General features: G+C 39.4%; 1 pseudogene; it reads left to right on the top strand.

Moving 5' to 3' along the window:
* Window positions 1–17,750: 17,750 nt before the first annotated feature.
* Window positions 17,751–18,649, top strand: LOC114105207 (mitochondrial nicotinamide adenine dinucleotide transporter SLC25A51-like; annotated as a pseudogene).
* The last annotated feature ends 7,696 nt before the right edge of the window (window positions 18,650–26,345 follow it).

The following is a 26,345-nucleotide window of genomic DNA, read 5'->3' as shown; positions in this document are numbered from 1 at the left end:
TTGTTATACTACTCATAATAGCAAAAAGTTGGAAGCAACATAAATAGCCATCAGTAGGAGACTGCTTTAAAAAAAATTTTTAAGATATTATTTATGTTATTGCAACAGAATACTATGTAGTTTTTGGAGATAAATAAGTTAATCTAGATTTACTGATATGGAGTAATTTCTAATATATTGTTTCATGAAAAAACGAGGTGAAAAAAGAATACAGTATGTGTCTATTTCTAGGGGTAAGGATATATGATTATATATCCTATAATTACACACACACACACACACACACAAATGCAGAGGGGGTATTTGTACATGCACAAAATTTGTCCAGAAAGTTATATGAAAAAGGAGTTGACTGACTCCAAGGAAGGGACATGAGGGACTCATGAATAAGAATATGAGGGAGATTTTTACTCTATGCTATACTGTTCCCCTAAAATTTATACTATATGCATAAGTTGTCTTTCAAAAATTAATCAAATCAAATGAGAGCCTAAAAGGGGAACCCATGACAGTGCCATTATTGTATCATATCTACAGCAGTGAGCACTGTATTGGTGCTATCATTCTTATTACAGCTTTTGATGGGATTTGTATGTTCTATAGTACTTATAGACAAAGGAAATTAAATGCAGTTAAATTAGACTTAAAAAAAAAAAAACAGCTCTCTTCCCTACTCACCCTGCTCTATGCAAATAGAAAAATCTAAAACCTGCTTTTTTCTTCATTGGCACCCCAGTGTAATATAGTGGAGAAGATAAGAAATGAGAGTTCCCAGCTCTTCCTGTTGAATATTTTCCCTGGGTGACAGGAAAGAAGAAGGCTTGTCCTCCTGATTATACTGCTCCCTAGTTAGGAACATCTTTCCCTTAAAGATCCTCTTGTTTGCTCCACTCCCCCGTGTTCTACGTTTATGTAAACCCCACATGGTGGATCTTGGATGGCTACAAATTCTTTGACACTCCTCTTCTTTGGAAGGAGGAATCTGTTTCTATTATTTTTTATTCTGGGTTGCCATGTGATTGCTTTGACCAATGGAGTATGATAGAATTGGCACAATATCAATTCCAAGCCTAGTATTTAAGAGAACTGGCAGAGTCCTGGGTAAGGATGTAAAACCCCACCTGTCTTCTAGAGAGAACATGGGGGAAAGCCCTCAGTCTATACAGAGAAGGACAATGGCCCGAAGTCCAATAATGTGAGTGAAGCCATCATGGACCCTTCAGCCCACACCAGACCATCAAGCGAATATGGCCAAAGTTATGTGATGCAGAAAAATCACCCAGCCAAGCACTGCTCAAATTTCTACCCATAAATTTATGAGATACAATTAAACAGCATTGTTTCAAGACAGTAAGTTTTGGGGCAGTGTACCATGCAATAATACATAATCAGGATGCCACACTATCACATATTAAACACTGACATCTCCAAAACTTTTGTACTCAAAATTCAGTCTTTCCTAAATTACCTTAGAGTAATGATAAAGCTATCACATGTTGGGCAGCTGTGGCAACTGAGAGAAGGAACCCAGTCCAAGACAAGAGAACAGATGAATTTCTCCAGCACCTCCTTCCCACAGTACCAGAGATGAGTCTAGGATGGTCAAGCTGAAACCATCCATTGGCTCCAGAGACCATGGCCAAGGATTTTAGCCCTACACCTCTGAAGGTGTCTTTTGGCTGACCCCAACCCACTCCAACACCCCATCCTTGTTCACCCATTAAACCCATGTCCACTGGCACCAAGTCAACCACATCATAGGTTCACATGTGGTTATTCTTTGAGGTAGGATAAGAACCAGTCCCTCTGTTCCATCCCTTGCCCTCTCAGGCTTAGCTGAGAGAAAGAGAGCCAAGTCTTGGAAAGAAAGATTCCTGGATTAACTTCCCTCAGCCCACAACGACTGGCAGTTGCCACCCACTTCAGCCCAGTGCCTGTTCTCACCCACCCACAAGGTTGCCAAGGCCTGAGGGAGGTGGCACTGGCAGGAATCATAATTAGAGGTTTCATCATATACTTCAGCTTGATGAGAACAAATTCTTCCTTACAACATGCAAATCTATTGTTTGACTTTCATACATTCAACTAACTTTCAAACACATTGTTGGAAGTTCATTAGATACAAAAGTAAGACGCTATCTCTTTTGAATTGTAGACATAGCCTTGACATTCACAGAAGGGCATCTCTAGGACTGAAGCAAGAATGATAGTTTCAAAACCCATGTGGTGAAAGAGAACACTGAGGTCATCACACATAGTTCACCAAGGCAAACATGGACAGAGGCGCAATGAAGTCAGGAAAAGAGTCTCTTGTCCCTCCTGTCCCCAGCTGCAAGGGCATGAATGCCCATTAAGTTTCCTAGAAGACCTTTCACCACTGTCTATTCAAACATACTAAAGAGATGACTTGATCATCCAAATATTATGATAGATCAATAAGTCTGGACACTACTAGGGAGAGAGGTGCTGGCTTGAGGGAAAGCTTTATTCCAAAAAGCTAATGGAAGAAATTTTAGGACTTTCCTAAATTATCTCAATCATTTGTTTTCAGTTACCCACTTCCAATAAAATATTTAAGGAACAACTATTTCCATAGTATTCTTGGGGTCAGGAAATACAGCCAGAGCCAAGCACAGGGCAAAGGAGGGAAGAGGGAAGGGCAGAGCCACCCAGATTACCTGTCTGTTGCTTAGACTGGTCCAATTTCACTAAGAATCACACAAAACTCTTCATTCCATCTGCTTTGTTCACCTGACCTTTTTCAATTTCTTTTTTCCTTTCTCCATTACCCTAAGGGAGTAATCTAGCCACTTTGGCTTTTTTTTTTTTTTTTTTTTTTTTTTGCATGCAAAATGTAACAGTTCCTTTTTCTTCTTTCAGATAAAGGCAGGCTCAGGGAGGGGAAGAAAAAATGTGCCAGGCTTCTTCAAATTAGCTCTGAAATAAAAGTCACTGCCAGATGTTATATAAAAGGTGACGTAATCCTAAAGTACTTCATTACATATGCAGCTCAGCTCTTCAGCCCAGGAGGAGTTTATTACATTTTGTCGATTCCATTTTCTATACCCACATCATTTTTACATAATTTTTCCTGCCTGACAGACATCTTCACATTTTCACAGCAACCCATCAAGATAGCGTTACAACAGCACAGAGAACCAGGTTAGCAGTTTACAAATAACGGTGCTAATAAGTCAGATTTGTCCCTGAGATACAAATCAGGGGTAAATGGTCTATCCATGAGTGTGAGAAGCACATCTATTTCAGAATAATAGGGAAGAAAGCAGAACACCATTTCAGCTGACACTACGTTCTTCCAGAACATGTACCATATCTATTCTACAAGTAGGAAATTGGGGAAATGCCAATCTAAACTTATTCCTGCAATTCTCCTCATTTTCCTAATAAATTCCTGGGTCGACATGAAATAGATAGCCAAGGAAAATGCATTAAGATCTAACTCACTGCCTTTTTGGATTGGCACAAAATTTAGAAGAAAACACACCATTTGTACCAATGAAATATCTAGCTACTGAGATGTCTTAAGTGCAAACACTGCGAGACACTTCCTCCCACTCTCCAGGTGCTGCTAAGCAGATTTCCCCCTCCCTCCTGGGCATTCACAGCCTCACTGCCCTCTGATGGTGGAAAGCAGCAGTGCAGGCTGGATCCTTCTTTCCCAAGGAGGATTAAAGAAGAATGGCTGAGAGACGTTTGCCTTCAGGTCAGTGTAAGGGGCCAAGTATTCTCAGCTCTTAGTTACTAGTTGAAAATGAATTTATCTGACTCAGGATTTCAGTGGGATAAGAAAGTGCCTGTGACACCCACCCTAAGTAAACATACACACCTAGAATTTCATCTTTAGAAACCTGTTTTAATTTTAAGGGAAGACCCCTGTTAAAATAAAACCTATGTTTTTAAACAGTAATTACAAACTTAGATTGAGCAGGCTTTAGATGTGGGACAAGGGGAGAGGTGGAGACTTTATGGAGGAACTCAGCTGACCCTCCCACACTGCACAGGAAACAGATATTAATAACTAGCCCCCAAAATAAATTTATCCAATTACATACTTTTGTCCAAAGTCAGCACATTCCTTAGTTGCACAATTTGCCTCATAGATTCAAATATTATTCTCCTTTTTAAAGCAATAGTCAAATAGTTCTACAAATCCTGTTGCAAAAAAGTGGTCCAAGTAATCCTCAGCTCCTTTTTCCTGCTCCCTGAGAGGTAGCTATTTCTAACTCTTTTAACTGAATTGTTTATATTTACTTTTATATCTCTACATAATGTTTCATGTTGCTACTTCTTGATTTTTTTAAGCATTGTATGTTGATTTTACACCATAAAAGATGGTTTGGTATAAGCATGTGTGTGTACACACACACACACACACACACACACAACCCCACCACACATTTGTACTTCCCAGTACATTATAATTTTGGTAAAAGCAATAACCAATGTTTATATTCTATGACTAATAACTTCTTCACAACTCAGCCATGTGAGTACCATACTCATCTTTCCTTTTCTGAACAAATTTTTTATTTTCCCTAGAGTTAAAAAAAAAAAAACAACTTTTTCACATCCTTTGTTTTCTATGTATTTATCATATTAATTTGCTAGGGCTGTCATGACAAAATAACACAAACTGTAGCTTGAAACAACAGAAATTTATGTCTTATAATTCTGGAGCCTAAAAGTCTGAAATTAAGTTGTTAGCAGGGCCTTGCTCCCTCTGAAGGCTCTTCCTTGACTCTTCCTATCTTTGATTGTTTGGCAGCAATATCTGGCAGTTCTTGACTTGTAGCTGCATCACTGCAGAATCTGCCTCTATTGTCACATGGCTTTCTCCACGTGTGTCCCTGCATCTTAGCATTGCTTTCTCTTCCCTGTGTGCCTCTGTTCCTGTGTCTCTTCTATGTCAGCCATCATGGATTAAGAGCCTATTCTACTCTTACATGACCTCATCTTCATTTACATCTTAATTTTACCTACAAAACCCTATTTCCAGGGAGGTCATATTCTTCAGTTCCCAGGATTTGGACTTAAACATATCTTAGGGCACGAGGGAGTATAATTCTATCCCAAGATTTATTTCCACTAGTTTATCCCCAACTCTGCCCACTTAACTAAATCTCCTCTGAGTCTATTCAAACATTATCTGATTTCTCTCATCCTTCATCATTTGTGTTAATCTCAATTGGACTTTCCCTTTATGACTGACTACAGCTTCAGCCCACATCCTTTCAAGTTCTACTGGGAAAACAGGGCACTGGTTTGTTTGTTTGTTTGTTTGTTTGTTTTATTTCAGAGATCTCACTGGCTCTACAGGATCAGAAGTCCATCTCCAACTACTCAGTAGAGGCAGGAGAACCCTATGTGCCCACTGATGGTAAGCCTGGGTCTCATGAACCACCCCTAGAGTTGGATGTGGGGCCAGCTTTATTACATTGAAATGATCCGAGCAATGGGAAGAAGTGCTTCACAAATGGCACATGGATGCTGAGCATCAAAGCATGAATGAATGCAGTGACCTGTTAGAAAGCGCTTGGTGAAGGCTCTGGTTATAGCTCAGTGGTAGAGCGCTCGTCTAGTACATGTGAGGCCCTGGGGTCGGTCCTCAGCACCACATAAAAATAAATAAATAAAATAAAGGTATTGTACAATTTTTTAGGTACAACTAAAAAATAAATATTAAAAAAAAGCACTTGGAGAGGGGTCATTGCTCACCCCCTCACTCCCTCCTCTCCGTCACGGCAAGCTCAGAACACAGACTTTGTCCCTCTAGGGAATTTCATGATAATCTGCTTACTCCAGGAAGATTGAGAAGACAGAAAAGACAGTCAATAAAAATATATTCAGATCTACATTTTATCCTTTTTCTGTTTTTATAGGGATTGGTTTGGTAATATCTGAGAGAAAAATACATGTCTCTTTAATACATTTTTATATTCTAAAGTGTTTGGGAGAAGGTATGATCCTGAAGAGAAGATGTCACACAAATGGAAGGAAATATTCTCTGGCTGAATCCCCATGATACAAAATAGAATGATGCAGAAGATAAAAATTCCAACCAGGCAAGCAATAACCATCCTGTTGATGAACATGTTCTCCTGCTGAGATGCCACAAGAAGTTTTCTTCAAACGAGTTTTCACACTACAGTCTAGTTGTCCAACATCATCTATTCCCATCTGTGAAGAGTTTGGGGAAGTTTTCTGCTCTGCCTGACAGCATCTGCCTCTGGAAGGAGTTCAGAAATATTGAACTTTTACTTTCCTTTTTATCCATTTTCCTATTAATTTTTACTACTTTTGACAAAAGTTTTCTATTTTTTTAAACTACAGATTACAAATGTTAACCATCACCTGATTCACTGAAAATGGTGAGTCTAAGAAGGAGCCATCATTTCTGGTCAAGAGAGCCTCAGTCAAGGAAAAAAAAAAGATTTAAAGACATAAGACTTAAGATAACAAAGTCAAAAAGGAAAATTGGGGAAAAGGAGAGATAACAGAGTCAGAAGGAAGCTAGGAAGAGAAGGAAAAGAATAAAACAGAAAATCAAAAGAATAGGAGTGGAGGGAATTGTAACAGAGGGGGAAAGCCCTAACCTGGGCCAGGAGACCTGCTCTATGGATCAGCTGCTTCATTACATGTTGTCTAGCCTCTGGGCCTCAATTTCCCCCTGGGCAGGGTGACCAAACACATCTCTTCAGTCCCTTCAGTTCTAACGTGCCACCATCCTGATTCCTCCTTAGCAGCTGGGAACAGGTACCGTTCTCTCACACAGTGAGAGCCCACCTGAAGAGTCGTCACCTGTGCAGGGATGACTATCAGAGAGCTCATTATAGGAGCTGGTTTAAAATGCTGCCTTTGCCAATAAAACCTTCAATATCCTGGGATCAGAGGGAGGATCCCTGGTGGGGTGGCAGCTAAGTGCTAGATGTAAATCTGCCAAACCATCAGGCCCAAGGGAGGCACTCTAAGAAGAGCATTTCCTAAAAACTCAGCATTTAAAGTGACACATCTTGACATCCCATTCCCAGAATCCATCACCTCATCTCCTATGGGGTTTTAATGGTTTTAAAAAACAATGAGCTCCCTATTCCAGGTGATGTTAGCAAAAAGTCTATTTCCCAAACCAATGGCCTCAACCAACTATGTGAAGGCGGTAGATGTAGGCTCTTTTATGTTTTATTCACTATTCTATACGGTGTTGCTCTACATGTAAGCTGAGATTTTTACAGTGTGATTAGTATTTAGAAATCTGGGCCAGCAGTGATTTTTCAACCCTAAAACATTCAAATCACCTACAGAGATTTGTTTTGTTTTGTTCATTTGCAGTACTGGGGATTGAGCCCAGAGGAGCTCTAACACTTCACTGCATCCTCAGTCCTTTTTCTTTTTTTTCATTCTGAGACAGGGTCTCATTGAGTTGCCCAGGCTGGCCTCAGATTTGCCACCTTCCTGCTTTGGCCTCTGGAGAAGCTGGGATTACAGATGTACACCACAGCACCTGGCTAGAGTTATTATTTTTTAATACAAATGTCTAGACCCCTTCCCTCAAAAACTACGTTTAACTGATCTGATGGGAGACCCAGGCCTCGATCTTTGTTTAGCCATACCCAGGTGATTCTAATCTGCGGCCAGAGTGAGAGCTACTGTGCCCAGGGACTGCAGAATTCTGATGGGCTTGGGCAGCTTCAAACACACCTGCTTTGCATTCCCAATTTTGCAAATCAAGAATTCTCAACTGAAGGGAAGTTCTACCCACAACAGCAGGGGATGTTGTATGTCTTGGTCTGGCCTCTCTCCCCTATAGGATGCCCTGAACAAGAAGGGTACCACCAGGTACCTTGCTGAACTGGTGCCCTTTTAAACTGTGGGCTTCGTAACCATATCAGTCTTACACTAATAATCTAGGAGATTCATCCAAGGAAATGTATTTCAGGGCCAAGATCTCCTGGTTCTATAACATATTCATCAGCAAAGCCACATCTTGGGGTAGTAGAGAAAATAGTCAATGCCCATATGTTCCTGAATATTAAACTTTCTCCAGCATTCCCCAAAATCTGTCTCTCTGTGGAGCTTAAAAGAACTGTGTCCATTTCTACTGAGCATCATCTCACAGTTTTTTTGTGGATTTTAAAATAAATTATCTGACTTCTGTGATATCAATTTTCACTTTTTGAAATTTGGCAATAATTCCTCACTATAATCTACCACATACTTAGTCCTTGCAATATATCAGGCATCATAAATGGGCACTATAGTCTCTTTTATTTCTAGCCCACAGGACACCCCTATAGAACAGGCACAATTTTCCCCAGTTTACAGATGAGAGATGTCATAGCTAGTAAGTGTGAGAGTTCAGTCTCAAATCCAGGTCTGTCTGGCTCCAAAAACAACCACCTTTCCACAATACCTCCCACAGAATTTTTATTAGAAGGTTCATAACTATGACAAAAAATAAAGGTAAATATTTGTTTAACAATGAGTAGAATCACCCTACTGCTCTCATCTACCTGAGCCATGGGAAGATATTCCTAAGTCTCAGCTTTCATACTCAACCACATCAAAGTCATTAGAGCATCCAAATCCATTGAGAATGGAAATTATGATTAATTTGTAGAGTGTGTTATAAAATCACTTCTAAAAATGTCATACAGTCAGGTCCTATAGACACTCATTGTGGCTGGTAGAGGGAGATCCAGAGACAGGTAGACATCTTTTTGAGTACAGAAGGAAAAAGTCTAACAAGTTCTTATGCAGATCAGGCTCCTTGAGAGACAAAGGGGAGCAGATATCAGGATATTTATTCAACTATATTCAACACACACACAAGCTCAGTGCCTGTCCTTGCAAAGCTTCCTATCTAATGGTGGGAAGGCTGTTACTAAACAAATAAGCCTACAAACAGGATTATGTGAAAAGTGCTAGAAGGAAGAGCAGTTTTTTTAAAAAAGGTTCTTTGCATGTAACAGGACCCCTGGCCTAACTGGGACAAGGAGGAGTCATACACAGTGAAGAAAATGCTCACTGAGGAATTTTTATTTTCCCAGTAAGAGTTTATTGTTCTCAAATTAGCTGATGATACCATTCCATTCTTGGTTGTGTAACAATGATGGCTAAAAATGATCTATCTACTCTGCAACCTGTATCTTCAAAGCCATCATCCATGCTAACTAGATGCTGACATGAGCCATTAAGGTTGTCAGCACCTCCCGATTTCTCCTAGCCTTCTTCTCTTCCCAGTTTTGAAACTCTAGGACCTAGGCCGAACAGCATGGGCCCCTCCCTTTTCCTGCCCCTGCTGTTCAGCTCTTCCCCACTCTATACCCAGCCTGACAACTAGATGCCCCTGGGCTAACAGTGATTCTCCTATCTTTATTTTATTTATTTTTATGTGGTGCTGGGGATCGAACCCAGTGCCTCACACATGCTAGGCAAACACTCTACCATTGAGCCACAACCCTGGCCCTACTGATTCTCCTATCTTTAAAGACAAGTAAATTAGGGTTCTTGCCAGCCTTTTTGGAACAAAGAAAGTTTCCCCCAGATCTCTACAAGCTGAGTGGATTGACTATGTGATTTATGTTTGATCAGCTACATTCACCCAGAACTATCTTACCTAAGACAGGAAAAGCAGCACCCTAGTGTACAAACCTTCACTCAGCAGCCATACAAAAGTTGGCAGGGAGAGGCCAGGTGCTGTGGTGCACACCTGTAATTCCAGCAACTCGACAGGTTAAGGCAGGAGGATCAGAAGCTTGAGGCCAGCCTTAGCCACTTAGCAAGGCTCTAGGCAACTTAGTGAGACCTGTTTCAAAATGAAATATAAAAAGGGCTGGGGATGTAGCTTAGTGGTAAAGTGCCCCTGGGTTGAATCCCCAGTACCAAATGGAAAAAAAAAATTGTAGGAGTATTATAGTTTGAATACATAGATCCCAGAGTTGGCTGTTCTCACAGAGACATGGTGGAATTAAAGAAGGGCTGTCCCTGACTTCCCAGCTATTAGTAGGCAGCAGCCGCCTCACCATGGCTTCCAGAGTCAGGAAAGGCTATTATCTACCTCGTGGATTTAGTGAAGCAAATAGAAGTTTGATTTCTTTTCAGATAAAAGAGATGATGCAAATGAGAATTTTATCTTGCATGGAGGAGTGACAAAGTAGGAGAATGAATCCTACTTGATTACAATCTTCCATCATTCTGATTTTATAATTACTGAATGGAATCAATCAGCTTTCAATTGTTACCTTGGTGAAAGATTAAAACATCATTACTTGTCCTACATATTTCACACTTTAGCAAATTTTAATAAACTGAATGCATGAGAAATGGTTATATTATCTTTCATGATATTGGGATGCTAATGACATTTCTATTGATTTTAATTCACATTTGTTGGTCAGAATGAGTCAGATTCCAGTGAGGCATGGCATCCTATAATCAACACTAACAAATGAAGACCACCGAACACTGAAATGGCCCAAATGAAATCATTAATCAGAAATATCATAAAATGATTGCCAAAAAACAAGGGAGGTCTTATCTTCCTAATGAACATCTTTTATGGTATATTGGTTCATTTGTAACGTGCACATTGGTGATTTCTCTATTAAATATTTTTAAATGAGTAAGTAAAAAGCTTTTAGAGAAGGCAAAATTGGAAGCACAGTTCATTAGTGGAGGGGATCACATACACCTCCTTCGAAAGAGAAAAATGACCCCTGAAGATCACAAAGTCCAAATGACTCTTCCTTAAAACCATTTGAGTCTGAAAAAATTCTTAGCCCAGTATCAAAAAAAAAAACACATAAAGTGATCACTTAACATGGTGAAGAATATGTATCAAGGGTGCAGGGGTCTAACTATGAGACCCTATATGGCCCTAACTACAAGGTTAGACATCATGTCAAAGAGCAACTTTGACTACTTCACTTCTTTTTGCCTCCATTCTCTCATCTGTCAGATAGGGTTTCATAACAGTGCCCACTTCAGAGTGCTGTTCTCAAATGAAATGTGATCATGTTTCAGCATTCTCATCAAATTGCATTTCCATGGCTAAAAAACAGCATTAAATTTTATACGTGTAAAGATTTTGGTCTGGTTCTCCCAGATTCTTTGTTTAAATTTTCTCCATACTTATTCTTCTCTCCTGCTAGTATGTTGGACCACACTTCTTTGGGGAGCTGATCAAGTCTGGGAGGGCCTGGTATCTGGAGTTCAGACTTGCAGGAGGTAAATGAAAGTGAAGAGGAGACAAGAACAGACTATTAAACACTATGAGGTGAACCTTTCCCCTCACAGCTCCAGTCTTGAATAGACCTATAAAAATCATGATAAATGTCCTCTGTAGGATTCAGTTTCTTGTAAAAGGTAGAAAAGGCAGTGTTTTTTGCTCGAAGGATGTAGAAGATAAAACATAGATGCACTGGAAACCATGAGACACTAGGGATCCCAGCTTTATAAAAGCAAGGAATGCTAAGCATTTGAAGGAAGGTGCTGGGTAGGTCTGAGTGGAGCTTGCTTGACATCCAAGAGACAGAAGATTAAGGGATAAGAACAGGAGTCCCAAGTGACACCATGGGGATGTCAACATAAAATCCACCCCTCAAAAACCCCATTTTCTCAATTTGGATTCATCGGACTTCCTTCCCATTTGGGTTTTGGGAGAACCACATGACATCAATTCTCCATATTATCCTTTGAGTTCTGCTTAAATGCATTCTACCAAACATTTTAATCAATATTTTCTTATGCCATGTCTCCCTTTAAGATTATTTGAAATGTTAAAACAATCTAATATTGAGGGGGGTTTTTAATTATATAAGTCTTTCATGCCTTGCCACAATGGTGACGTTACCAATTATTGTTTATGAAGTGCTCACTGTGAATCAGGCATTATGCTACTTGCTCCTCATGCATTAGTATATTTAACCCTCACAAATCAGAGGATGTAAATTCTATTAGAAATGAGGGAACTGAAGTTAAGAGAAGTCATTTGTCCAAGGTCATAAAGTTAGTAGTGAAACCAGAATTAGTTCATTCTTTCAGCAACTCTGTGTTAGGAATATACATATATGTATTTTATATATATATTTATAAATAATGTGGTTCATATGTATATGAAATAAGCCACATATTTTATAAAATCTAGATGAAAGAAAATAGAGATATAATTATATTTTTAAGTATATCTATTCACAAGAACTGTGAAGCAAGTCAAGAACAATCACAAATAAATAGAGAACCTCATTTCAAAAACCTTGGTGCAGTTTTTATTATTTTTAAACTAGCCACAACCATACCTTCCATCCTACGTGTACTCATGTGATTTTCATTGTGTTCCCAAGGTAAGGTGGTCTACTTTGCCTCTCTGGAATCTGGGAGGGTTTAAGTTTCTGGTGGAAGTGACACTATGTATTTCAAGAAGAGATCATGAAAGGTTCACAGTTTCTGTCAGGTTCTCGCAGGCTGCTGCCCTTGGACCCAGCTACTGTATACTATGGGAAGCCCAACTATCAAGAGGCCAGTGCTAGAAATTCCAGCTGACATCCCCAGCTGAGGTTTCAGCCAATAGTGAGCATTGACCTATAGATACAGCAGTGAAAGAGCCTTTGGGTGGTTTCAGACCCCAGCAATCAAGTTGACCCCCATCTTCAAGTCTTCCCAAAAGAGGTTCCAGACATCATGGAGCAAAGATAAGATGTACTCATTGTGTTGAGTATACCTTTTCTGAATTCCTGACCCATGATATCCATGAGCAAGAATAAATGGTTGCTATTTGACACCAAGGGTGACATGTTAAATAGCAATAGCTGCTGGAACGATGTTCAACATCAAGCACCAAAGCATACAAACATAAAATTGCAGTAACCTAGAATGTCATATTCACCTTTTCCTCAGCTTGATAGTTGGGTTTCCCCACAGCATGAAGGCACAAGAGGATAGGACTAGAAATCAGGAAATCTTTGTCTTCATGTCAACTTAGAAAAGAGCTGTGTCACCTTGGTCACTTTGGATTTTAGGAGAACCACAAAGTCTCTTGGCCTCCATTTCCTCACACGTAAAATGAAGTTTATGCCTAACCTTCTGAGTTCTTATGAAAATCAACAAATATATATGTGTAAGAAAATATTTAGTCAGAATACAAACCAAAAAATGTCATTTGTCTATCTTCTTATTTTGCATTAGTTTGCTAGAGCTTTACAACAAAGTATCACAAACTCATGCTTTAAACACAAAAATTTATCACTTCACAGTTCTGGTGAATAGAAGTCCAAGACCAGAAATCCAAGATCAAAATGTCAGCAGGACTGGTACCCTCTGAGGGCTGTGTGGAAGAAACTGTTCTATACCTTTCTCTTCTTCCAGTGATTTGCTGGCCATCTTTTGCATTCCTTGACTAGTAGAAACATCACTGCAATCTCTGCCCTAATACATGGCATTCTCCCTGGGTGCATATCTATGTCCAAACTTGAAACTTAATGCAAATTCACGGAAAACAAATTCGTGTCCAAATTTCCCTTTGTTATGAGGACACCCGCCATATTGGATTTGAGTCCACTCTAACAACCTCATTTTGATGTGATTACCTCTTAAAGACTCTATCTCCAGAAAAGGTTACATTCTGAAGCACTAGAAATTAGGAATTCATATGAAAGGGGTAAGGCGATGTTATACAATTCACTCCATAACATCAATAAAAGCATGATGATCCAAAAAAGGTAGTGAGGTCATTTAGGGAGAGCAGGACATAAATCCAGCAGACAATGACAGAATGCTTGATGCATAGAAAGAAATGTGCAAAACACTTCTTTTGAAATCCCAGATTAAGTGACTGGCTGGATCACTTTTTGAACCTCAAGTTCGGCCCAGATTCATAAATCCTGGAAGAAAATCCAAGCCAATTTTGGAGTTTCTGACAAGCTCCAGAGGCTGAGTGGATCAGACAGAATTTCACTTGGTATTTAGGCTTATTGAGTCTAACTTGAAACTTAATGCAAATTCATGGAAAACAAACTCCTTACAAATTGAATAGAAGCTAATACAAAGGGCCCCTGGGCCATCTGGAATGCATGTGCTGAAGGTTGAGGTTTTCCCATCTCAGTATCACAGAGGGCGGGGAAAGCGAGGCTGGCTAGGTCTCACCATCACTACCTCTGCAGCATAGTGCATCAGCAACTCCTGTGACTCTGAACAATTTCAAATAGTGTGGAACACAAAGTAATTATAATGATGAAATTTCACTTTGCAAGAAAGATTTAAAGCAACATTAATCTCCCTAAATGTAAAACTTTGTCAAAATTTACAAAATTTTTAAGGTGGGCCAACTGAGATGTTCATTAACTGTATTTTTGTTAATATGGTCAGAAAGTGTTTCTCTAACTGGTTAACAGAAATACTTGCCACCTTCAATGAACAGGCCCTATAGTGCATGGGCATCCAAACTTTGGCCAGTGGTCTTAGGGGGCCATTGTGTTGTAATTGTAACTATGACAGTTACTAAGAATTAAAATATTTTGAGTAGTCTATAATAGTGTCATCTAGAAGTTCATGTAAGTGATGCCCATACTGCCGAAAAAAAACACACTAGAAAATCAACAGCTTGGAACTGGAAGTTCAGTGTGATAAAGTTATGAGGAAGGCCGGGTATGGATCTTGATATGCTCTGGTGTTAAATTAGGAGACAGCGCTGTGTAAAAGATGCAAGGCTGAGAAAACAAAAGGCAGGTAAAGCAAAACTATGTCCATAGGTATGAGGTTTTGCCCTTTAAGAATATATCACCTCTTCACACTTATTCCTGTAGGAAAATTAACTTGCTATACACTTATTTCTTTGGAAAATTAACTTTAAATTGTGCAAGACCTGAATTATGCAAGGTCTTCTGGAATACATCTGTTGAATAAAAGGTCACAACCCTGTATTTTTTAACAGCTTTATTGAAATATAATTTACATACCATAAGATTCACTCCTTCTAAATGTACAGTTCAACAATTTTTAATTCATTTACTACATTGTGTAAATAACTAGCTTTACAGAATTTTAGCATTCCAATAAGATCTCTAGTGTCCATTTATAATTAATACCCAAGCCCACCTCTGGCTCCTGGCAACCACTGGACATCATTTAGCTTTTTGTCTCAGATTTGCCTTTTTTGAACATTTCATACAAATAGAATAATGTAATAAAGATATGTCTTTTATATCTGGCTTATTTCACTTAGCATGATGTGTTTGGGGTTTATACATGTTGCAGCATATATCTGTGTCTCTTCCTTTGTATTACTAAATAGAATTCTATCATATGGATCCTATGGCAGTTTCTAGACTTGGAGTTTCAATGAACCAGAGGCATAACCACTTCATACGACATGTGCCAGATGTGACTATGAACATGTATGGTAGATGGTCCCAAATATGGACACTATCAATTCCTCCCCTTCCTGTATATACTCCTTGTAATGAGAGATGAAGTCTATTTCTCCTCCCCTAGAATCTGGGCTGGTCCAGATTCTAGGGGTCCAATATGATGGAGTAGCAATGATGTTCTGGGACTTCTAAACCCAGATCTTAAAAGAATTGGCAGTTTCTACTTCCCCTCTTGGAAGCCAACTTCCATTTTGCAAAAAGGCTAGGGCTAGACTACTAAATGATGAGCTGTCACAAGGAGAAAGCCCTGGACAATGAGAGGTCATCTTGGATGTTCCATCTCCAGTCAAGCTCCCAGCTAAACGCAGCTGCATAAGTGACCACAGCTCTTGCACAATTTAAAGTCAATTATGAAAAATAATAAATTATTCTTGTTTCCAGTCAGGCAATTTGGGACTAGTTTGTTACGCAGCAGTAGGGTAACCAAAAAACACCATCATTTAACCAAGTCTTTCTTTTCCCTTGTTGATCTTACTGGGTTTGAATTTGTTTTGTTTTCTTGTTGTTTTTGAGTTTTTACAGTTGTATTCTAGTCTATACAGATTCCCATTGGTCCCTGACTTTAACATCACTTTCTTGGCTGTTTGTGTTACATTGAAGAGTTTTATATCAGTGAACCCGCTTCCTGATATTTATATGCTGAAATTTGAGTCAATACTTTTTTAAATGCTCTGAAGAGAATTACCTGGAAATCTTTGTAAAAATGGATTCTCCATCTTCCCTCTATTCACTCACTATGGTAGATAAGGAATCAGTATCCAGCTGCTCCCCCAACAGTTACAAGTTAATTTAATAATCACACCAGGAAAGCTATTTCAATAACTCAATTAGGTATTTCCTGAATTTTGATTAAAGGAGAATCACATGCTAACTGTCAAAATATAATCCTTACCCTCAAAAAGTTTAGAATTTGTCTGCAATAAATAAATAAATAAATAAGAATGGCAATAGCAGAATAACATTCCATCAGCCCTTCCTCCATATTACACAACTTTAGGGGGCAGGGTTCACAAAGAAAATAATGGAAATGGTGCCTCCTGGGAGGTATTTAATGGACTGCATTCAATAGTGAAGATAATAAGGGCTATGACTATTTCTGCAGATAATATATCCTTCAAAAGTTGGAACTTTGTCATTCATCTTTGTCAATCCACAGTCTCTGGCCCAGCACCTGGTACAATACAGATGTGCAATAAGGCTAGTTCAGTGGCCATGATTGAATTAACATGTTTACTATGGGCTTTGGTGGTCAAGGAAGGCTTCAGGTTTCATCAAGAAAAGGAGATTGAAATTGGACCTTGGGGAAAGGGGTGCAGTGAGAGAAGCAGTGTAAAAGCTAAATAGGCCTAATTGAGTACCTTTTCTTTTCAATTAAGAAAAAATCCTCAACATAAAGGTGAATGTGCAACAGTTCAAGATTCATGCTTATTATAACTTATAAGCTGGGGCTGGGGATGTGGCTCAAGCAGTAGCGCACTCGCCTGGCATGCGTGCGGCCCAGGTTCGATCCTCAGCACCACATACAAACAAAGATGTTGTGTCCGCCAAAAACTAAAAAATAAATATTAAAATTCTCTCTCTCTCTCTTTAAAAAAATTTAAAAGAAATTTTAAAAAGCTAATCTTAAAAAAATAATAATAACTTATGAGCCTTGAAAATCATTCTACTCAATTCCCATGCAACTCAGACAAGATAAAGAGAAAGAAGGTGTGCCTCCTTACCATCACCCTGTACTTCAGGGTCTGACTCCTACCTTGAGAGACTTAGTGCTCTGGAATCACAGAGCAAGGGAGCCCAAAGATCTACATACAACTCTTTCAGATAGAGTGATAAAGACTACAGAGCCCTGATTTCAGGCTGTGTCCCCATCACACTGTATTTCTGCTGCATTTGAAAAAAAGCAGGAATGAGGATCCCCAAAGATCAAGCTACTCCTGATTCCTCGTCTTCTATGTTTGCAGAGTCTGTACAGGGCTTCAGGGAACAGAGTAGCCATGCAAAGTCTGAAGAGGACTAATGTTTGAAGCAACCATCACTCAAAAATGATCACACAGGGCCTGTGCGGGCTCTGGCTCACAGGCTCACACGCAGGGGTCCTGTGGGCCGGTGGCTCAGGGCGTGGGGCCTGGAGCCCACAGCCATGGAAATCCAGTTATCAAAGTTGACTCCAGAAGAAAGAACCTGACAAACCAGTAACAATGGAAGAAATTGGGAAAGTTGCCAAAAAGCTATCATCTCTTACACCACCAGGCTCAGCTGGTGTCACAGGCTTAAAAATTTCCTTCATGAAGAAGAAAGACCTTAAGCAACATGATGGATTCAGAAGCTCATGATAAGAGGCCACCAATCTTTACATCTTCAAAACAAGACATCTCACCGCACATTACAAATGTTGGTGAGATGAAGCATTGCTTGTGTGGCTGCTGCGCAGCTTTCAACAACGTAGCCATCACGTTTTTCATTCTGAAGATCTTTTTTCCACAGCAGCTCTATGGAATCAAAACCTGGGATGCAGTGCTTCAGTTGAGGAGGGATGGATTTAGAAAGTTATATCATGGAATCCCTCCACCATTAATGCAGAAAACAACCAACCTGGCACTTACATTTGGTCTGAATGAGGATTTGTCTTGCCTTGTCCTTTTAAAAGCATGTCAATATCCTAAGTTTGCAATCTGTGGTGTTACGGCAGTATTTGCAGGGACAACAGAAGCTATTTTCACTCCATTGGAAAGAGTTCAGACATTGCTTCAAGATCACAAGCATCATGACAAGTTCAGAATCACTTGTCAGGCTTTCAGAGCACTGAAATACCACGGAATTGGAGAGTATTATCAAGGTTTGGCGCCCATTCTTTTTCGAAATTGATTCAACAACGTCCTTTTCTTTGGTCTTCGTGTTCCCATTAAGGAGCACCTGTCTACTGCAATGACTCACAGTGCTCATTTGGTCAATGACTTTGTCTGAGGGGGTCTACTGGGTGCCATGTTGGGATTCTTGTTTTTTCCAGTTAATGTAAAAACTCGCATACAGTCTCAGATTGGTGGAGAATTTCAGTCTTTCCCCAAGATTTTCAAAACAATCTACCTAGAACAGAACAGAAAACTGAAATCTTTTTAGAAGTGCCCATTTGAATTACCATCCATCTCTCATCTCTTGGGGGATAATCAACGCTACTTATGAGTTCTTGTTAAAGGTTATATGAGAAAAGTCGTTGGTGAAGTGTCATGTATTAACTAAATTGACCTAAGAACGTAGTTTGGTCTTATTCCTAATTGGCTCAGATATAAGTTGGTCACTAAGTCCAGGCTGGATGAATTATGGGCAAAGTTAATTTCCTTAAGCCTCAACAACAAAAATAAAAACAATAAAAAGTTTTAGCAGGAATATTTTTTTAAAAAAATGATCACATAGCTTAAATTGGCACCCTGACACTCAACGACAAAGCATAAAGTACCATGCTGGTTTGAGAGGCTTCTCAGGCACAAGTCAGAAGAAATTCAAGCTTGCAGAAAACATGCTAATTAAAATGTGAAGTATGTCCCACTACACAAGCTCTCCACACCAGCAGGGTGACATGGACTGTTACCAAGTCCTAACTGTAGGGCAGGGGAAGATTCAAAGACAGTGAATCCTCCAACTTGGTGTGTAGAGCCTTCCTACAAAACCAACAAGCTCCCATGAAAGAAAAACAAGTATGATTTTCCAGCACTTCAAGATAAAGTACAACTCAGCCATGGATGACATTTCATGCCAGGGGTCAATTTCAACTGTTAGTGAGAATATTTACAATGGGTGGTAGAAAATCATTTGAGTACTTCAAAAATGGAGGAAGGAACCTGCCTACTGTCCCCAACCAATGAGACCCAGCCTTTGGTATTGTAAATAAATATTTAAGGCAAAGCTTTTGTATCAGTCAAGTACCAAGATGGTAAAAAGGACTCCAACAAAAGGAGATGAAATGCAAAAAGGAAATAAGCATGTGTGTTGAGCCCCTTCTGTGGACTTTCAGATTGACCCTTTCTGGGGTCACACATACTCTTTTCCACCTACAAGAAATTTCTGCCCCAATTGTGCAGATACAGATCTGCCCATGACTCTGAGTAAGGTGAAAGTTTCATTCTCCAGCTAACTCTAGAAGGAACAAAGCTGTTATTGCGATCTTCATCAGTCTGATTTCATGTTTTATTGCCTGGCAAAGAGGGATGCTACCTATGCACCTTCCAAAATCCCAGAACGGTCTCCTCACCCTCCTTGCCTGTTGAGGAAGAATCTGTCTTTGTTCGATCTAGTTTTGGGAAACTGTTGTAATGATCTTGGTGCAGAGGAGCTCAAAAGAGGTCAAATTAATTTGCATGAGAAAGGGCATGGAGCTCATCTTGAAAGAATATAATAGATCTGGAAGGCGAGAAGAGAAATCAAATAGAGGCATTTACAGAAAAGAAGCTGCAGAGACATGAGGAGCAGCTGAGGTGATGAGGGGACTTTGGGAAGAGAGATCTATAAAGATTATGTCAGGTGGCATAGTTACCCTTTTTGCTCCCACTTCCAGAGGCATCAATCTCTACTAGCACACATAGTTTTTCAAGGTGAGTATAGGATTAGCCATTCTTCTGAATGTGACCCTATGCTAAACTGGCCTATAGGCAGCCCAGTTTCATTCAGGCTAAAAGACATAGAGATTGACTAAACAGCGCAAGGAAAACATTTCCCAACATGCTTCGTGGAACACTAGTACCCATTTGGAGATTCACAACGGATATTACTAACATGCTAGTCAAGGTTCTAGAAAAATTGTCAGCAAAAGAGCCTATATGAGGGGCTGGGGATGTGGCTGAAGCGGTCGCGCGCTCGCCTGGCATGCGTGCGGCCCGGGTCGATCCTCAGCACCACATACAAACAAAGATGTTGTGTCCGCCGGAAAAAAAACTAAATAAATAATTAATTTTTTTTAAAAAAATTCTCTCTCTCTCTCTCTCTCTCTTTCTTTCTCTTTAAAAAAAAAAAAAAAAGAACCTATGTGACTTGAATCAAGCTTCTTCTAAATTTAATTTACCACAAAACTCTTCATGTAAGACACTTTGAGAACCCTGGCACAAAGGATAAAACAGTAAGACCCAAAGTTATTACTTGGTAATATGGGGAGAAAGAGGACACTGCAAATTATTGCCAGAAAATATCGCGGTATTCATATCTCTGCCCACAATGAAACTGTTGTAACTGCAGCTTTAGTTAAAAGTTAACTGTTTTTACTTGAACTTGAACCAGAAAGAACTCCTATCATTGAAGGAATTTGGAGAAGAGGGGGAGAAAGTGAGGAGGTGGGGAGAAATCGTCTGTCGTGGCCACACAGAGCAGGAAAATTATTTCACAGGAAAAAAAAAAAAGTATCAAAAAGCTAGATACACAGGACCACTTACTGCAAAGATAAGAAGCTTTGCACAACCCAGACTAGTAGTAGCTGTACATTAGAGGGAAGCCTTCCTGAGGTCAGTAGAGAAAACACAACACTTACAAACTACATATGCAAAGATTAAAATTTACTAGTTAGGCCCCGGAAGCAAGAAAAGGCTAAGTCAGGGGCAAGGCAATTCCTACAGAAGGGAATCCAGACCAGACCAGAGCTAGTCACACTAATGTGATCCCTAATTCCTCAATGAAGTGGCACTGGAAAATGGTATAAACAGCAAGGCTGAACTTCTCGTAACTTCTGGTAACTTCATAAAGTCCTCAGTTAAATAAATCCACTAGTTGAAAATATGAACACATGGGCTGGGGATGTGGCTCAAGCGGTAGCGCCCTCGCCTGGCATGCGTGCGACCCGGGTTCGATCCTCAGCACCACATACAAACAAAGATGTTGTGTCCGCCAAAAACTAAAAAATAAAAAAAATATTAAAAAAAAAGAAAATATGAACACATAAGTAACTTTAAAAGGAACTTAGAGTACAATTAAGGTTGTGGTTCTTAAAATGGCACCTGGCTCAGAAGTTTTTATTCAGTGAGTTCTACAAAAATCAGGTAGAGCTAGGGATGTAGCTTAGTGGTACAGTATGTGTTCAAGTACTAGTGAGGCTCTGGGCTTGAACCCAGTACTACAAAAATACAAAGGCAGGTAATCTGAGGGCCACCAGTTGAGACCCACTGTCTTGGTCCAATGCTGTTTTGGTTTGGTTTGGTTTGGTTTGGTTTGGTTTGGTTTGGGGCTTTTTCGTTGGTTTGTTTTTGTTTTGTTTTGTGTTTTGTTTTTGTTGTGTTTTGTTGATACTGGGGATTGAAGCCAGGGGTGCTTAACCACTGAGTCACATTCCCTGCCCTTTTTTAATATTTTATTTAGAGACAGGGTCTCACTGATTTACTTAGGGCCTCACTAGGTTTCCAAGGCTGGCTTTGAACTCACCATCCTCCTGCATCAGCCTCTCAAGCTGTTGGGATACAGGTGTGTGCCACCATGCCCAGCTCCAATGCTGTCTTAATGATCCTTCTTTTGATCTGGCTGTGTTTCACCTATTAGAAATTGAGAACTTACAACTCTAAACAAAGAAAACAAGTAGTTAAGGCAGCATCACAAACAGGAATGACATCAGGATCTTGCCATCCAAGTAGCCTGGCAAGCAGGAAACAGTGAGAGGCAATAACCAGGCAGACCAGTCTGTCTTAAGATTCAGCTGAAACTGAAGAAGTTATTTGGAGTTGGGCCAGGGTAAATTCCAGAAGCCAATACGTCCCCAGGAGCCCACTTATACAGAGAGCTGCCATCACATCTATGTGGTACATATGACATGCCCATGCCAAAAGAAGAAGATGGATATAGTCCATTCTTTAGGGATTTCCCCAGCACAGTGTTGACTAGGGTCAAGCCTGTTGAAAGAAAAGCCTTCTTTCTAAATCCATCTACCTCTGTTAACTACTGTTTTCTTGTCTCTCTCCACAACTATGGCTGGCGTTGCTCCAGTTAAATCAGAAGCTCCTGGGACATCCCTTGTCCTCTTTCCTAGTTTTATTCCACATCTAGGTCTGGCCAAGATTCAGAGGATTTGGGTTTTCACCTTGACTTAAATCTTTCTAATTCTGTCATCTTGTTAACTTCTTGGTGATCGTCTCTTGTTTATACCTGTCCAATCACCATTACCCATGCTCAGATTAAAATGCCCATGCCTTCAGCTCAGGAGCCATTGTCTCCAGCCTGGCTAGTCTAAGTTAACGACATATTAGGAAAACAGAACTGAGACATGTCAAGATAGATTGGGGATTCAGGGTATCAGCAGGACATCTCTTTCAAGGCATACCAAAAGCTAGTGCTAGCCCCAGACTCTTCAATTCTGTGAGCCAAAACACATAGAGAGAGGCAGAGAGAGAGAACTACATACCTTTTTTTGCTTAAGCCAGTTAAAATTTTTCATTATTTGTGAAACATCTTTCTTGGAAGGGTGGTTTTCATCAATAGAATGAGGGTAATACTTGCTGCCAGGTTTCAGCAGGGTCTAGTTCAGAAAGTATAGAACCTATTCAGTTGTAAAATACTGTTCCTATTTACTTCCTCTTTTTGTTTCTGTTGAAGTTCCTTGCATACTAATGATTTTTAAACATAAAACATAATAATATACCAAAAGAACATTTTCATTACCTGATATTCCTGTTCTATGTTCAGGGACTCCTGATCCCATCTCATGTACAGAATTTTTTTATATAATAGAATTCTTTGAAACCAGATCAGCAAAGTTCTGTTTCTATGAACCATTTGTTCCCCAGGTCACAAAAATAGCTTCACAAATAAGGCCTATGTTAAAAAATGACATTGTTAAAGTATAATTTGACGTGTGATATAATGCAAACGTGTTTTGGAAATGAAATTGCCTTGTAAATTTCTTGTTGATGTTTTGTCAATTTTCATTACTACTAATGAAAGTCTTAGTTCCTCTGGTTTCTTGATCCTGGGACTTGTACTGCTCAAAAAAGGCACAGCCATATGGGAAGCCAACAATGAAAGTTCCTTTTTGATCTTTATTCAAACAGAAGATTTTCTTTTCAATAATCAACTGTTCATTTTACTTCTGTGATTCTCTTTTTCCTCTAATTCTGCTTCTTCCTCCCTTTTTCATGACTCCTTAATCCAGCTTTGAAATCTGAGTCTTTGATTTAACCCATCTGCAATATTTATTCCTTCCAGCCATTATCAATACCTTTGCAGAAACTCATCTGTTGCCTGTGGACATTAGAAGCCATGGATATAGGTGTTTTGTTTAAACTCTAAAAAAAAAAAAAATGGTGTAAGAAGCAATAGTTAGGTATGTGAATTTTAACTCAACAAGACTGCTACTTAAAAAGAAAAAGCAAACAAAAGCAATGAGCTAATACTGACCAAGTCCCTCCAGAACTAATAGAGAGTCACAAATTGTTCCTCCCCAGACACAAAACATTTTGGGGGGTTCCTCAGCATTGAGGGTGATGACATTCTTCTCATGGTATCTAAATAGAACCCAGCAAAACCTCCTTCCAGTGTCACCAGTGAAATATGTGGGATCACAGTTGAGTGAGTTTAACTGATAAAGGCATTTTATTTACCAGCATTTAAATGTACCCTTTAAAGACTAAAATCAATTGCAATGTCCCTAATTATACTCTGGTGTGTATCTATACATGTGTATCTATAGCAAAACAGCCATTAGGAAATAAACTTTGCATCTCTCCTTCTAATCCAAAATGATGGCAAAGTATGATATAATTAGATCAAGACCTTACATAAGAAAAAATATATTATGTACTAGATCTATTCAAACTCACTTCTTTGTAAATTTTACTTTCTATTTTTTTGTTTCACCCCACCTTGCCAGCACACTGTCCTTGTAATTCACTCTGTAGCTCGGGTGAAATTACTGCAGTTACTTAGGATGGCAGATACAACAGCAAAAAGATGATGTCACCCTTTAGCCAAATTGCACTATTATTCCAGAACCGCATGTACTCTCATTCATTTATCTCTGCTGACATCGCTCCCCGGGAAGGTTTTCCAGGGCAGATGTGCTCTCCTTTGGCAACAGAAGTGGTGGAGAATGCACATCCATTTTAGAATCCTGAGAGGTAGAATTTAGTAAATCCTGACTTTTTATAACGGTATGGTGAATAAAGGAGACATCCTTTATTGACCTCAAGCCTGTTCTGATTAAAAATCCTCAAAGAATCTGAGTGTGAAAGAGCCTCCTAATTTATTTTCATTATAAATTTTTTTTCATTTAAAGGCATGCTTTTGACTTTCAAAAGTATTATGCAAATTCAAGCAGTCTGTTTTATAAGTGCATGTATATATGCTAAGAAATGACTCTATTTAATGATTATTTGAAAAGAGGTTGGAACAAATATTAGTAAAAGATCATTATGTAGGTTTCCATCCAAGTGTTTAAAACAATTAGAAAGACAGGAAGAGACCTTTTTGAGAAGAAAGCAAGTCATCTAAGAAATGGTATAAAACAGAAAAAAGCAACCCAGGAAATGAGACTGAACAGAAATCCCAGGAAAAATCGGATTTGTGGGGCTGGGGTTGTGCTCAGCGATAAAGTGCATGCCTAGCACGTGCAAGGCACTGGGTTCAATCCTGCACCACATAAAAATAAATGAATAAAATAAAGATATTTTTAAAAATCAGGTTCTTCTGAGGGATACTCCCCCCCCCCACCATATTTGCTCTTCCTTTTTCTTTCTTCTCTGGTTCTTTGGAGCAATGGGTAATTTTTTAAACAAGTTTTTAGAATATAATCCATATGTAAAGCAAAAATTCCAATAGTACAAAAGTATATTTTTAAAAAGTAAGAAATCTCTTTCCCATTCCTGACCACAGTCTTCCATAATCTATCTCCCCCCACACCCACAAGGCAAACACTGATACCACTTTCTTGCTTTCTTTATTTGTTGTGTGTACCATGGATCCCTTGGCTGTTTGACAAAGCCTATAGATCTGCCTCTCAGAAGAATGTCTGAAAGTATGGAAACTAAAATGCAAAGAAAGCTAGTTATGTTGTAGATGATTCTAAACATAGAAGCCTTAGGCATCCAAGCCCTTCAGAGTAACTGTTTCGGCTCTTAGGGTTCCAGGCATGTACAAGCAGGTAGATGTGCACAAATATCCTTTCCCACAAGTGGCAGCATGCCTTCTGCAGTGGGTGTTGTTGTAGCTCTGTTCAGATCCCCTGTAGCCAGTGCACCCATCACTCAGCATCTGTGAGTCTGACTAATGGTGACCAATGGTTCATAGTTGGCCTTTTCTACAAAGAATTCTCCACCTTGTGGCACATACTAACCCACAAAGAGATACAAAGATGGGCAGCTCCATAGTGCAATTTATGCTCCAGAGCTCCCTGTGGTATCAGACTAAATCTAATGACCACTGAAACCATCTCCTTGCTTGGCTTTTACCCCTGATTTTTTCTGTTCCTGCTCCTTCTTCTGTGAGCAGCCCCTCCCAAAAGCACAAGAATCCCTGTCTCTTGTCTTGGCTTCCAGAGATTTCAACCTAAGACACTTACTTACTGTCCCTTACCTTGGTTTTTTCATTTATTGATGCCTTGGAAAGAATGCCATATCTATATATATGGATATGTTGCATTCTTTTAACAGCCACATACTATTTCATTAAATGGTTTTACCATAACTAATGAAGCACATTTCCCTGAGAGTCATTTCTAATAGTTCCTCTCTGGAAACTTAAAAATCTAATTTTTACACATTTAAATGCAATTACTGCCTTACCAGATTTTAAATATCTAGTTAGTTGCTAGGAAGCTTTTCTTCAATGTCATGAGCTACAAAACTTTAGTACCTTGCAATCTTTTTGGAATAAAGCTTTGTTCTCAAAGCAATTTATCTTCATATGTGACAACTATAAAGACTTGGCTGGCTCTTAGCCTTGCATCTC

The sequence above is a fragment of the Marmota flaviventris genome, chromosome 5 (assembly GCF_047511675.1).
Source record: "Marmota flaviventris isolate mMarFla1 chromosome 5, mMarFla1.hap1, whole genome shotgun sequence".
Classification (NCBI taxonomy): Eukaryota; Metazoa; Chordata; class Mammalia; order Rodentia; family Sciuridae; genus Marmota; species Marmota flaviventris.
Note: the sequence above shows the minus strand (reverse complement) of the source record. Positions and strands in the feature narration are given on the sequence as shown.